This window comes from Lonchura striata, chromosome 2, assembly GCF_050655825.1.
Source record: "Lonchura striata isolate lonStrDom1 chromosome 2, ASM5065582v1, whole genome shotgun sequence".
In the NCBI taxonomy this organism is placed as follows: domain Eukaryota; kingdom Metazoa; phylum Chordata; class Aves; order Passeriformes; family Estrildidae; genus Lonchura; species Lonchura striata.
In genome coordinates this window covers 147,511,572-147,526,695 of record NC_140704.1, presented here as the reverse complement: position 1 = coordinate 147,526,695, position 15,124 = coordinate 147,511,572, and the positions used below count along the sequence as shown (strand labels likewise).

General features: G+C 42.1%; 1 protein-coding gene across 9 annotated transcripts in view; it reads left to right on the top strand.

Moving 5' to 3' along the window:
* The window catches only part of CYRIB (CYFIP related Rac1 interactor B), a 95,700-nt gene that overhangs the window by 17,116 nt on the left and 63,460 nt on the right, over positions 1-15,124 (top strand). For 2 of the 9 annotated variants that reach the window (XM_085572573.1, XM_085572572.1), the window contains exon 1: positions 3,766-3,987. The exons of 3 other annotated variants lie outside the window; for them this stretch is intronic. The gene's annotated coding sequence lies outside the window, so the exon portion shown is untranslated. Of the gene's footprint in view, positions 1-3,759; positions 3,988-4,294; positions 14,383-15,124 lie in introns of those variants that run through there. 4 more of the 9 variants (XM_021542352.4, XM_085572575.1, XM_021542357.4 and 1 more) reach the window with 4 other exon arrangements.

The window sequence follows — 15,124 nt, the reverse complement described above, 5'->3', positions numbered from 1 at the left end:
ACCGTGGCACTTGAGAATGTGGGAAAATCTGGGCAGGGGAGGGCAAAACCTGACGTTAGTTTCATCTGAACTGAAAGGTGCTATGAGCCACAACAGTGTAACAAGGGAACCCTGCAAAGCTGCATTTCTTCCATTCTTGATATTTTCCAGAAGAAACTTCATCTCTTTAACCATTTCTTTAAGAGAATAATCTTTATCCATAAGATGTTTATTGTCTGTTTACATCCATGTAATGGAAGAGGTGTTGCTGCCCTGCCCCCCAGAACAAACGTGACTCTGTCGGTGGTCAGGGCGCTCTATTGTCCCTGCTGAGTGCACATGGCACAGGGTGATGGTCACTTCTTCCCTTTGGACTCTCCCCCCTAGGCTACCATTAGGTTGAAAAGCAACCCAAGTATTCCAACAGTGCATGGCACTTAAGGGCAGCTTTGCTCCTGTGGCTTTATTTATCCATCTGGCTATCCATATATAAAGTCAAGTCAGCTTTTGTCACTGGTATATGAACATATATATGCAATACATATACATCCAAGAGTACATTTAAAGCTTATTAATCCCTTCTTAATGAAAATCCTCTGACTTCTTTCTTTCCTGTCAGATATACCTACCTGACACCAACTAACAGCATCCTCAGGCATTTAGCAGCATAGAAACAGTTATGTTCTGTTACCACTCTTTTATTCTATGATACTAACTGAAAAATATAGCCTTTAATTCTGTTTTATTGTTGTTGTTTTGGGGGTTTGGTTTTTTGGGGGAGAGTTTTAATATTTATTGCAGTGATAGCTTGGTAAAATAATTTTGCATTCAGAAGAAGCAATTAAGAAATTAAAAATGGAGGCAGAACTAATAGAAAATTGCTGGGTTTTTTAGTCATGCAGCATTTTCCACAGTGTTCAATAATTTTTTATGCTTCAATTATTATGTTAGATGTGGATGTCTTAGTGTGCAACTGCTGTTAAAGCATCAGTGATCCTCAGCGTCTGGGCATCCTTGTATTTGTGAAAGATGTGAGATCCAAATCAAAGGCATCTTACAATTTTGGAGAACACTAAAGACTATTTATTATGATAAACCTGCTCATGGTTTCAGTAGGGAATTTTCTTTCTCTAACCCCACTCTGCCAAGCCCCAAGTGCTTTATAATGTTATGAGCAACAACAACTGTTCATCCCTGAGGCTGGTTGTGTGTAGCTCTTCAGTTCTGTGTAGGACAAAATTCTATGGTATGACAGGTGAGACCCCTGGTTTCTATTAAGCCCATATGGTGATGAGTCCAGCATTAACTCAGAGCACAATCCTGCTTCCCCTGAATTAAGTTCAGTGGAACCTGGATCACCTCCTGCCTGGCACACGGTCTTGTAAAGCCCTGTAGATTTTAAAGAAGATGAGGATGTGGTGATGTTATAACCTGCCTCATCTCATGAAGGAGTGTGCATCAATTCACACCTCAAAATTTGTGTCCATTGCAAAAAAATCCTTTCTGTGGCAGAAGTGAAAAGTCATGTCAAACATTTGTTCAGCCACTTACACAAATAACACTCAGGCAGAGCTGGAACTTCTGTCATTCTGCTGAAGGTGCTTCTGTGAAACTCTTTCTTCATATCTTCTTTGACATCTTCTCTGTTTGCTCTAGTCTGTACAAACCTCTCAGAGCCTCCAGAGCTTGTCTGAGCACTCCCTTTTCCCTGCTTAGCTGAGAGCAGTGGGCAGGTGTGTGGTGCACCAGCCCTAGTCTTGCCTGACTGCTACCCAAGGACCAAAACTCAAGTGTGGTGATTTCCTTTGAGTTCACCAAACAGGTTTTGCAGCCAACTATATTCACAAATAGCTTCCTTCATATGCCAGGATACTCTTTTAGCTAGAATACTTTAAAGTTATTATAGTCAATCCATATATCTTGAATCATAATAAGTTAAAGACAAACTAAGTTTATCAGATTAAGTCAACACATGTGTAGGTATAATAATAAAAAGATAAATACTTTGACATATAAATAAATCTCTGACCTATTTTCCATTTTTTTGCTTTCTCAGTGGGCTTGGGTGTACATGATATTCACTAATATTTGGCACTTAACAAACTGCTATCAGGCTTCTGAAGAGGAACTAGTAGAAGTTCAATCTTTCAGATTGAGAAATACCCTTTGATTAGAGCTGTAATGATGATGTTTTACTATTCAAGGGTGCAGGTTTTGTACTGCCTGGCTCTGTCTCTGAACCTTCCCGGTGCTGCCTCACTGAACAAGCTATGAACTTCCCTTGGTGTCAGAACAGCTCAGTGTGAAGGGCAGGGGAGACTTCATAGCAAAATTTAGAAAAGTGTTGTCTAGATTCCAGGCTACTTTAAGGAAAAAAACAAAACAAAACAAAACAAAACAAACAAAAAAAAAAACAAACCCGAAACAAAAGCAAAACTAAAACAGAAGAACTTTTAATTGTTTTCTTTCTAAGTAGGTCTATGTGGAATTTTACTAAACCCTGAAACAAGGTATTTGTGCAATCCCTCTGCTTTGGCAAATTTATCCACAGCAGAAGAAGCAGTTCAGGGTGTGCTTTGTCCCTGTGTGAAGATACCAAAATCCTGGGTGTGACATGGAAGGTGAAACCTTCATAAAATCAGAGAATCACAGAATATGCTGAGTCGAAGAGATCAACAAGGAAGATTGAGTCCAAATCCTGGCCCCGCACAGAAAGCCCATAATTAAGTCCATAGGATGTTCTTAAAATATGTTTTTGTGTTTGAAGTAATTTCGAATCATTTATGCTGGAGAAGACCTTTCAGATCATTGAGCCCATTCATAAACCCAGGGAAAAGTCACCACTAAACCACAACCCTAGGTGCCACATTTACATGTATATTAAACTCCTCCAGTGATGGTGACTCCACCACTTTTATGGGCAGCCTGTTCCAACGCTTGACAACCCTTTCTAAGAGGAATTTTTTTCCCCCTAATATCCAATCTAAACCTTCCCTGGTGCAACTTGAGGGCATTTCATCTTCTGTCTCTCATCACTTGGGAGAAGAGACCGACCCCACCTGGCTACAGCCTCCTCTCAGGGAGCTGTACAAAGCCATAAGGTACCCCCTGAGGCTCATTTTATCCGGGGTAAATAACCCCATAACCCCATGTGGGGCTTTTTGTGATTTTTAAACACATTTTGCACATCTTTTGTGTTTTCGCGGAGATGGAGGTGGAAAGCATTCCAGGATCAGCACGAGTGCAATGGTATGGGATTCTGGAAGTGCTCACTGAGGGTTGGAACTTGCCACATTTTTTCAAATAGCTATTTACTTATCTGTGCTTTGATCCACCTGGGAAGACATTTCTGAAGGGCTTTAAGGCAGCAGCCTCGCTTTTCCCAGATAAGGAGCACCCCGTCTCCCTTCGCTACCTGGCCTTGCCAACTGCAGGCACTTCAGACCCCCGATGGAGGCTGTAAAAAAGCACCAGAACCGCACACCTGGCTCAGGGGCGGGTCAGTGATGCTGACTGAGCTGTTCCCGAGCTGTTCCTGAGCTGCTCCTCAGCTGCTCCTGGGGGCTGCGGCAACACCGCGGCGCCTTTAAGGGGCTGCCCCGCTCGCCGCCTCGCCCGCCCGCCTCTCTTTCGCTCCCCCGCCCGTGCCCGAGACACTGGGAGTCGAAGCAGGTGCATGCGCAGTGCGCTGGCGGCCGGGCGCGCTTGCGCAGTCACCTGCTGCTGGCCGCCCCCCCCCCCCCCGGTACATCCGGGTCAGCGCACGCCCGCCCGCACGGCCGGTGCCCGCGGTGCTGTGCGGCCGCTCCCCCCCCGCTCCCCCCTCCCCGCGCGCGCTCCCGCCGCCCGCGCGCGCTCCCGGCGCGCTCCCGCCGCCCGCGCGCGCCGCTCCGTCGCTGCTCCGGCCGAGCGGGGGAGGCGGCGGCTCCGGCTCCGCTCCCGATCCCAGCTCCGCTCCCGCTCCCGCTCCGGATCCCGCTCCCGCATCGCCGCGCGCGGGGCGGCTCGGTGAGTGCCGGGAGGGCGGGAGGGGCCGGGCGGGGCGCTCGCCGCTGCATCCCTCGCGTTCCCCGGGCGCCGGCGGCGCGACCCCCGCCCCGTTCCCGCGGGGCCCCGCTCCCCGCCCGGCTCCAGCTGTTGCTCTCGCCGCTCCCTCGGCGCTTCGCAACTTCTCCCGTCCCGCCGCCGCTTCCCCCGCACGCCGAGGAGCGGCCCCGGGGCGCGGGGGAAGCGGCGGCCGCCGCTGCCTCGCCGGGAGCCAGGCGGGTCACCGGGGACCGGCCGCCCTGCCCTGGGCTTCCCCGGCGCTCCGGCGGCTCCTTCCCCCCGGCGCGGGCGCGGGGTCTGGTTTGCGCCCGGTGCGAGTGCGGGCGGCTCCCCGGGATGCCGGTAGTGCCGCGGGATGCGGGCTGGAGTGACAGCGTTAATGGATAACGGGAGGCGGAGAGCTGCTGAAGGGACATCTGCAGTCCTTCGGAGTGCGGCTGAACATGCAGCGGGTTAAGCGGAATACAGCGATCATCGCAAATTTGTCATGGTTAGGGTGTATCCTGCAGGTTTGTGTGCAGCGCTGTGATGCTGGGGCTGTAATTCCAGGTGGGGCTAAGGTGAATTTGGAGGCTGCAACAAGAGAGCGTTGTTTCTAACCTATTCATTATATAGCCTATAAAATAAAATTTTAATTCCGTTGTAATTTTCTCCCATGTAATTCAATAATAAGGACGCCTGCAACTTAATTTTTTGTAACTTATTAATCTGGTGTCATATCTCACTTGGTAAAAAAATACAAGAAGTTTCTTCACAGAAACATTTGAGACCCAGAAGAAATCAAGGGACTGTGTGTTATGAAGGTTTTTGAAGTTTTTTTTCTCTATCTGTTCCATAGCATCAGCATCCTGGATTCAAATGTCAGCAACAGTGTGACAGCTGTCATACTGCTGTGATAGTGGAGTCTTACTAACAGTTAAAATCCGTCATTCTCAGTTTCTGGTAACATAATATGGAAATACAAGTGTACATTAGCATGTATGTTAATCTTCAAACCACTAAAAAACATTTTCTAGATTGATCTGATAATCTGGGTTCTTCCTTATTGCTGTTTCTAGTGGTAAAAATTGCAAAGTCTCCTTTGCTCAAATTCTTTCTCCCCTCATTGACATAGAATTTTCATTCTTTATGCTCTGCTTGGACTTTAAATACAGGTTTTAGTTAATCAGCATTTTCTGTTGTAGGTTGTGGCAGATTTGGGTGTTGGGGAGTAAATAGCCTGAGATTACTGTTGTTAAGGTTGGAACATGGATTCAAACTTAAAAGCTTCCCACTTACAAAAATCTTTGTTTATCAAGGTGTAATATTTAGCAGAGTTTGTCTTTGGTTCTGTGTGGCAAGCTTAACAGCAAAATCCTAAACCACATGAATAAGATGCTGCTGTTACATGAAGTTGGATTGTTTCTTGCCTGGCATACAGAGAGTATTCTATTGTTGAAACAGAAGCTTTGAGTAGGAGAGAAGATAGCTTTTTATCCCAGTCAGACTGTCAGATTTGTTATTGCATATATTAGCTGTCTGAGCAGGGGCTGTGGAAAGAAGTGATCCCAGGATTGTTTTAAAATATCCCTGTCAAGAAGTACCGTGATTATGTGAAAGTAAGGAATGAATTTGATCCCATCTGTTACACAACTTCCATTTGTCATCAGGTGCTCTAGATTTTCTTCCTTGTTTGAAGTTTAGCTGGGGCCACCTGAGGGGACAGATTATAGAAGAGTTTGTCTTTTGAAAGTCTCTGCCTCTTCCTATGAAACCTTCCCTGCACTGGCTGTGGAAACCTGGTGTCAGCCAGTTCTTTTCTTGCACACACAACTATCCTCTATCTTGATAATGAGAAAAAATGAATCAATTTTTATTGTGTCTATCAGTAGTTATATCTATTTCCAAAAGAATGAATTGTTAAATTAATTGAATGCAGGAGTTTAAAGACACTCATGAGGGCACCTTAAGGTGCCTGTCACCAGACCTCTACCAGTGTTTACTAAACACTTGGAATTAATACTGTAAAGAGACATAAGGGTGGGGAATATTTGTATTGCAAACTACTGAATTATTGAGTAATACAGTAACAGAAATTGTCTCTGTCATTTGGAAAAGCATATGTAGGGGCCACTTTGGATTTCTGCAGCTGCTTTGGCATGGTGAACATAAATGCAGATTTTTTTCCTCTCGCTGTGTATCTTGGAGAATGCAAACGCACAAACAGCCTGCAGTCCCCTTTTTCTTGTTCCTGCCTGCCAGCTGGGGGTATAGATGGAACCAGTGCATATCTTGACATAGTGGAGACAGGCAAAATTAAAGCTTGTGTGCAAGGAGTTAGATTTGTTTTTAAAGCAGGTTTGTGGGTGGCTGTTGTAGTTCATTTGGTCGGTGGTTTTTAGGAAATGATGGCACTAGTGTAAGTCAAGGTTGTCACCTTTGCCTGTCCTACCTACAGGCTTGTTGTAATTAATGATACCAAGAGTTTCTGTTGTTGATGTAGATGGGCATCAGTTGAGAAGAATGACTTCTGTTCGTTAAGGTAATGTTAACTACCCTGAAGTACATTGCAAATCAATTTAATGAGACACGTTCATTGTGAAAATACATCTTCAAAGCTGAAATATTTTGAGTGTTGTCAAATTGCATCTCATGGATTATCAGCTGTCAAGCAAATGTGCTACAGGCAAGGCATGCAGCTCATGTGAATATATGTGCTGAATCCACACAAGGCTTGAATGTCAGTGCCAGCTCCTTTGCTTAGAACCAGGATGCAGAGAGTCATCCTGGTAGTCATTTTGGTCCAACTGAATCCCTCCAGTCTGTCAACATAGCTTCAGAGGTGATGAGAGTGGGGGGACTGGGGATATGAAGGCACCTCTGCTTGGATTGGACCGTGAAGCATTGGCACTGCTTACTAGCTGTGGCACCTAGGCATCAGGCAGGGTAAGAATTATTTCAAATAATTTTCCAGCTGTTAATGTTGGCCACTTGTACCATTCAATGTCTTTTTTACTCCCATTTGTTTGGATATATCAAGAGTACTTTTAAGTAGATGGATGGTCCTCTTGCACACCTCTTAAGTGTTCCTTTATTATTAATCTATGGCCACATAAACTTTACTTAGCATTATCAGTATTTTCTTCCTTGTTATAATGGAAAATTTAATACCTCTACCCAATGTAGAGAAATCTGCATTTCTCTCCATGTTTACAATGACAGGGACTTACTTGATTGCCTTTAATTTAAGGACCTCTTATAAAATCACCTCAGTTTCCCCTGTCTGTGATTCAGGAATGTTCTCTCGAGTGCCACAAGTTGGCTGCTGCAGCTGGCAGAGTGTTTCCAACTGTCTAAAATTTGCTGAGAGTAATAGGCTCTTACATAGGCACTGTTTTACATCTGTGTACACTGTGTACTGCAATCATATAAACAGCAGAGCTTAACAGAAACCAATGACAAACAATGAGCAGTTTTAGAATTGAGTAGGTAAAGCTGAAAGTATTTTTAGCTGCAGCACTTTCTCCTGTGTTCCCCATCTCCTGTGGTTTTAATTGCATTCTGCTTTTTAGAAATGGCATTTTGTGCTCCCTGTCACGTGAAAGCCTGAGGTACAGAGAATACCTTCACTGTGGAAACAATGAAACTAGTTACAGGCAAAGTATAATTGAAAGGTGTAGCGAAAATGATTCATTCTTTGGCCTTTCACTCATGACCATTTGAATTTCAGGATAGTTGTAGGACAGTCATGGTTGTGAGGTAAGGGCTGACACTGTTTAGTATGTTTATATGGTTTATGAACTCAAATCTGTTGTTACAGCCTTTGTTGTCTGGTTATGCTGATCTCTTAATTTACTGTTGCTCTTGAATATGGTGATATTGATGAAATGTTTAGTAATTTAATTCTTGTTAACTCTGGCAATGTAACTCTTGACAATCAATTACATGCTGTTCATGTAATTGATTTGTAAAAGTATTTTTGGGTCCAGACTTATTAGCTTTGAGTATTCTTTAGGATTGCTTTTTTAGCACCTGGAAAAAGAATTTTTGATTCTAGTACATAAACAAGTATTGACTAATTTGTGTGTCTTGGGAAAGGCTGTTGTTTGCCTTCAGTGCACTAACCTAAAGTTCTGATGCTGTATTTGGGGAGTGGTATCTGACTGTCCAAACCCGCCATTTTTTTTCCTACTACATGAAATCATTTCAGGACTGTAGGAAAAATTGGGAACTAAATATTTTTGAAATGTAGAGATTGTACTTATAAAGTGTATAAAATGTAGAGATTGTACTTATGTACAATCATCAAGTGTATAAAACTAGTTTCCTGTAATAATGTTTGTATGGGAGGATATATTTTTATTCTTCTACTCCTGTTCAGTGGAAATGCAGTATGGTTTGTGGTCTTGATTACTAAGTGTTGGACTGATTCTCTGGCTTATATCTACAGCACTTGGGATTCCCAGGTGGTCCCTGTACAAATAGTGTGACTGGGTCTGGGACAGCTTAGCTTGTGAGATTTGAGTGCGTTCAGTTTGGTGTGGCTGTAGCTACAAAAATAGCATGCCTTGCAAAACAGGCCTTCTGTCTGCCACCCACACCAAAACCTAAAGCTTGATCCTGTAGGCAGTTAATACGTTTATCTGAGAGGCTGATTCCATCAGCAAATGCTTTACCTGAAATTGGTGTCCACCAGGCAAAATAAAAAAAAATTATATTGGTAATCACTTTATATATAAAAAAGTGCAGCAGAACTCTGTCCTAGATACATTTTTAAAAGCACTTTTTACTTCAGACTACAGGGCTTAAATGTTCCCTGGTTGCAGGAGGCAGTTCTGTGAGCAAATTCTGTTTAACTGGCGTAGTTCAAAAGACTCTTAAATTCAGCCATGAGGCAATTCTGGTTCTCCTTCAGTACTAGATGATTAAATTAAATGGAGTGTTAGCATGAGTAACTTTTTCTGGTGTACTACACAAGGTAATAGATGAGTTCCTAGGAGCCCTAGTTGTAAATTAGATGACTGGAAAGCCCCGTTTCTGTGTCTAGTGGCTGTAGCAGTTGAATAACTTCAAAAGTTATATCTAATTGCGTATTCTCCTAGTCAGGTGTGGCACTGGATGATGGCTCATTCTCGTTTTTATTACAGCAGTCTTGAGGGTAACATCCTCAGGGAAATGGATTTCTTGCCTTTTTGTGTTGCACAACAGAGGTGTTTGCTTCAGCCTCTGATGTACAAATCAGTTTGACCCTCTACTGAATAAAAAAAAAGCCAAAAACCAGACAGTCTTCTGAATTCTAGCACTGTTATTCTGGGGGAAAAAAAAAAACTGTAAGAATTAATAAGAAATACTATCATAGCAGTGTTTTATGTTATTTTGTGGATTTTTTTTTTTTGTGTGCTTTTTTGTTGTTGTTTAAACAGAACCTTCTTGTTTAGTGTCCTTGAAAGTGAAAATTCTTAGGCAAAGTGCATTCTGGGCATGAAAAGGCAGTTCATTTCTTGTTGTATTTGCACCTTTTATGTGCTGAGACATACGGTTACTTGAAACTGTTCCCTTCAGAGGTGGAAGTGAAATAAGTAACCACTAGACTTCATGAGGCTTCATTTCAAAGATAAAATTGCTGACCTTTTACATAAATGAAGATCATACAGACAAGAGAGAGCATTGTGTAAGGATTGCTTATGGAAGCAGTTAATTGATTCAGTTTAGATTTCCTGCGTCTGTGTGGGGAGATGTGGATTTGTCAGCTGAAAGGCAATTGTATTGCATTGATGGTTTTGAAATTTCTTCCTATGGCTACTTTGCTTGTTCCCGTGTATAACTGACTAAAGTCATGTTCTCCTAAGCATGAAAATAGTAAATGCTTTATCTGTTCTTACCTTTGCATCTTGGATTTCAGAACTAATTAATTCAGAATTAATTTCTTAGCAGGAGTAACAGAATAGCATAATCTAGTTGGTATCACCAACCTTCAAGTTTGGAGGGCAATCCTACAAGAACTTTCAACAAAGCCCAAGTTGTTTTCTTATCTCTTCTGAAGTTTACAGTTTTATCAGTGTTCGAAGTTTTCATGGGGAAACTCACCATTATTCTGTGACTCTGGCTTCTGAATTGACATGGGGTAGAATTGTGTCCTGGTAGGAAACTCACTGTATTTGTGACTGGCAGTAGAGTCTAGTAAATGGCAGTGTAAGAGACTATTGATTAAGACCTAATATTTTGAATGTGACCTAATATTGATGTTAATATTGTGTCAGGTTTTCAAAGGAATTTCAGTCAACCGACTTCAGTAACTGCCAAAAGTGAAGCTTAGGAACAGATGTTGTAATGGGAGTCTTAAAATTTGACAGCTCTTCAAATAACTCTAGTGTGTCTCTGCTTTAGAGCAGAGTGTTTTTGCAGGGCTGATGCCTCTAGCTTTGCTTTTCTCCCTGTCCCTAGTCCAGAATGGGCCTCAGTTTGACCCCATTACAGTCCTATGAAAACTCATGCTCTAATAAACATGTATCCAGGCAGGCAGCATGGAAGAAGAAATGGGTTTGAATGGAGAGGACAGCTGAGGTGAGGAGAGATGGCAATTAACTAGGAGGAGGAGCAACTTGCTTTGAGTTGAAAGCAGGGAAGAATATTAATTAGAATCTGGGACTGAGTTAGGCCCAGGTTGATGATAAACTAGCAGAGATGGTTGAGTTGTGAGCTCTTTGGCTGTGTGGAAAGTATTGGTCAGTACTGTGGGAGTGCGTAGGAATAATGCTGTGTCTCACCCAGCATCTTGGGGACATCGAAGGAAATGAGGACTTGCTCGACAAAGAAAATATGTCAAAGAGAGCTGATGGGCAGAGAAAGGCAGAGTAGAAAGGTTAGAAGCTAGGATTTTGTAAAGAAGGCAGAGAGGTCTGTTGGACAAGGAACTTCTGAAGATAAAAGTAGAGTTTAAAAATCTGTGAGGAAGGGACTACAGTGGAACAAACACAGTTTTGTCCATTGCCATTAGTAGCCAATGTGTCTCCGCCACTTTAGCTTAATATGTATCTCTAAGTGGTAAAAATTTGTGTTGTGTTCTGATTCTAGTCATGAGCTATGTAACTACAAGGATGAATTGTCTGGGCTCATCTCCTGGTTAAGAATTTAGATTGTTTGGCTGCAAAGCAGTGCTCAAAAGTCCAGAAGTTGCAGAGAGCAGCCATGAATACATATTTGTAGGCCATTTCTTCCATTAGTACCTCGCTTCATCCCCCCAAGTGTCTAGTGCTAGTTCCGTCAACACAGTGTTCTTCAGTATGTCTTCATTGCTTTAGACTGCACCATGCTCTTGCTAGATTGCTCCAGAGAAGCAGTTAATTTCCTCATGGACAGTGGTGCTGCTTTATGTAAAGTTATTATCAGAATGGACTAGTGAGATGAGGAAGTAGTTTGCTTCCTATTTTACACGAGGAGCGAAGGCACAGAGAAGTTCAGTTCGTTTTGCATGGTTAGAAATGACTGTAACTTGACATTTTTGACTGCTTTACATATTGCAGCCACATTGCTACTTTCCTCTTACAATGATTCCCTTTTAATAATGAATTCTAACGTTATGCTTATTTCTTGTGTTTGTAGTCTCTTTGGGCATGTAGCTGCCCTAATCGAATCCGAGAACAAGGCAGTGCTCCAGGTTGAGCTGGTTATTGCAGCAGTAAGACATGGCCGCTCAAAAAGGCAAAGTTGTTTCTAGCTTCTTTTGTAACTTTGTTGCTTGCTCAGAGAAATGAGGAAGTGTTAATTCCGGCACTATGTGACTCTGGGGAACTTGTACTCTGGTGTTAGAAGCTCCTTGAAGCATTTGGTATTGATGCATTCCTTCTCTGTGCTGTATTCATACAGCTTTAGGGCCAAACTGGCACATGTTGTGAAAAGACACCTACTTGGTGTTTAAGTGTTCTGGAGAAGTTGAAGTGCTGTTGCAGCCTTATTAACAGAATTGTGGGCAATGAATTCCTTTCTCTGCATCATGGTGAGGGAAGGAGGGATGAGCTGTTTTTTTCTTTTTCAGGTGGGAGTCTCTCAGTTTTCCACATTGCTCAGCTTATCTGTTTAATTTGACAGACAGTTCTGTCCTTCTGTCACCACTGCACCCATAAGTTCTTTCTGTTTTGGAGACCCTTGTGGCTTCTTGAGTTTCTTTATAGAAATGAAACTATCAACCAAGGTAAGAAGTATAAAGCTACTGTTTCTTCTCCTTTCTTCTAGGAGTGGTAAAAAAAGATTTTGCTACCCTCTTGGAAAAAGTGTTTATTCTTAGATAAAGAAAAGACCAGTAGCCTCTGCTGGTAGAGCTGTGGTGTTTTGCCTTTTCTTATGTTGGCTTATGTTCAGTTAATATTTGGCTGACCAGCTTCTCAGCTTGGAGGACTAGAAATACTGCTGCTATAGAATAATTTTGGTGGCAACTTGCTCTCTCTTGAAAGTGCGGCATTCATTGGTAGCAAATCTCTCTTCAGTCTTAAGTTAGAGAAGAGAATGATCACAGGAGTGCTTTTGATCTCAAGAGTCAGTCTGGGTTTCTTAGAAGCACAGCTGTCTTCTGATGTGATACTGGGAATGTGACAAACATTGGTCTTCAAACCTGAGGTGCTTTCATGTGGAAAAGGATACATAAACAAAGATTTTAAACAATTAGAACCCCAGGTGCTGTTTCTGGCCTTCTGTAGGCTTTTTGTGTGTTTAGTGTGTGATCTGTCAGCTCTGCCCACCTTTACCTCTGTGGGTGGATTTATTCAATTTAAGTCTCTTCAGTTCAAGTAAGAATTGTAGTGACACTTTATAAAAGAACACGAACTGCAACATGCTGAAGCACAGTTACATGTGGGTGAGTCAGGAGAGAGCTGGAGTAGCAGCACTAAAAAGAAAAGGAAGTACATTCATGATAAAACTTTATTTAAAAAGAGGAAAAAAGCAACCTACCTAATGAAAAAAAGCAAGTCAAAAGCCATCTGTCTCCAGAGGATGAAATGCAATAAAGTGATATAGTTTGTATCTTGGTTACTCTCCGTGTGTGTAGATTTTTGTGTGTGTATAAATCTGTAACAGCACATGTGCTTGGTGTGTGTAGAGCACACCATGCAGCTAGTCAGCTGGATTGTGTCTCAAGACACTACTCAAGCAGGGCAGTTTATATCTAAAGCAAATTTGAGCTGATGTAGAACCCACACGTACTTTTAGGAAACTAATATTTTAATTGCTGGTCAGTGACTGCTGGTGAGTGAATACTTCAGTGATATTTTGGTGTACGACTGATAGAGCTTTTGCTTATGATCATGTTCCATCTGTTGAGGGCAGGTCCTCCCTGCCAGGGGACAGGCATGCACACACTCCCTCATCAGGGCACTTTGTGTTGCTGACAGTTGTCAGGAAATAAAATATGTTATGTACAATAAAGTTCGATTTCTCACAATGTATTGGATTTACAACACCACCAGAATGGTTCAGTACGGCATAATTTTGTGGTTTGGCTGTATATGCCATAGCTTCAGTGAAGGAACTAAAAGTCACACACTAAGTTCCAGTAATTTGTATTTAACTTCCACAGTTACATGGCTTTTACTTTCTCAGAGAACATGTCATCTTTGGTCTTAGTATTTTAGCATGTTAAAAAAAAAAGTTGAAAGTTAAATGCTTTCTTTGAGATGAAAAGTACAATTGTTGTGCTTAGGAATGGTCTATTTCCTGCTTCTGAATCAGTGTTTAAAAAAAAAAAAAGCCCAACAAAAAAAACCCAACCAAATGTATTTACTTGGTAAAATGTTCTCTGCAAAAGGATTGGTGTTTTGTTTTTGTCATGTGTTATACATGAGCACAAATTTAATTTCACAGTTCAAGATACTTTTTCATAACTTAACCATGAGAAAGATAAGCTATTTTATGTTGGTACTTCAGTGTAGTTCTTCTCAAGGACAATGCTCTGTCTTATGTTACAACTTTTTGAAAGTCCAGAGACAGAAGAAAATTGAACACAGTGAGTGAAAGCCTTGTTAGATATGTCTGAGCAGTCATCACAGGGCTTTATAAATACCTAATTCTTTGAAGTGCTTGTGTGTAGTTTTTTTCTTGATTTAAAGCTGGTTTATTTAAGGTATTTTTTTTTCTCCTTGCCTTAGGCAGTCCCAGAGTATGAATTTCCACACTTCATCTGCTGCCCTTCACTGAAGGAGGGCACCTCGTAAAAGTATTTTCTCTCTTATCAGGCGGTTATTGTGTGTAACATCATCTCTGCCTTACTGCTGTCAGCTGTGCTCTGCTGCAGAAATTGCTGAGGCTGCTCTTACAGGACGGGCTCATAGCGGAAATGTGGAGGCTGTGTCCTGCCTGCAGTGCTGTAATAGAAGTAACTGGAAGGTGGGGTTCATGCTCTTGTTTTACGCCTGCTCAGATAGTTTCACTCTCACTGCTCTGTCCTTCCTTATCATCTTTTATTTAGCACTTACATAAAAGGCTCTTCTTCCTTGTACTTCAGGAAATATCTGACATAGATAGCATTCTTTGTGTTTTCTTTTGCTCTTACCAGCCATACTTTTCTCTGCTTTATGCTTCTCCTGAATGCTTCTATACCAGAAAGTTTAGAGTAACTAAAAAGAGCTACTAGCATAGTCTAATTGAGTAGTACTGTAGGTCTGGTTGTTATTCTACTGTTTCTTTCATTTAGCATCATTAATATTTGTTAATATTATTAAAGCTGAGGCTAGAACTCCTGAAAACGAAGTTGTTTGAATTTTTCATAGAATCATAGAATGGTTTGGGTTGGAAGGGACCTGAAAGATTACCCAATGCCAAGCCCCCTGCACCTGATGGAGAACCTGTTTATCAGTTCTGAATGCAGGGCCAGTCAGGCCAGGAGTTCAGAGAGGTTTTCTTTGAACTGTGATTTGGAATTGGCAATGGCTTGTTGAATAGGACATGGCTTGCTTCCTTTTTTTTTTTTTCTTCCTTTATGCTAGTTCTCAGGGTTTCTCAGTACTTGTAATTGGGGCAGACTGTAGTAGTCTGGTTTGCATTTCTGACAAATACTCCTTTTGGGTCTGGGTAAAGTTTATAGTGCAGAAGCAAACTTTTCTTCTTTGTGAGGAGCCATGAGACACTA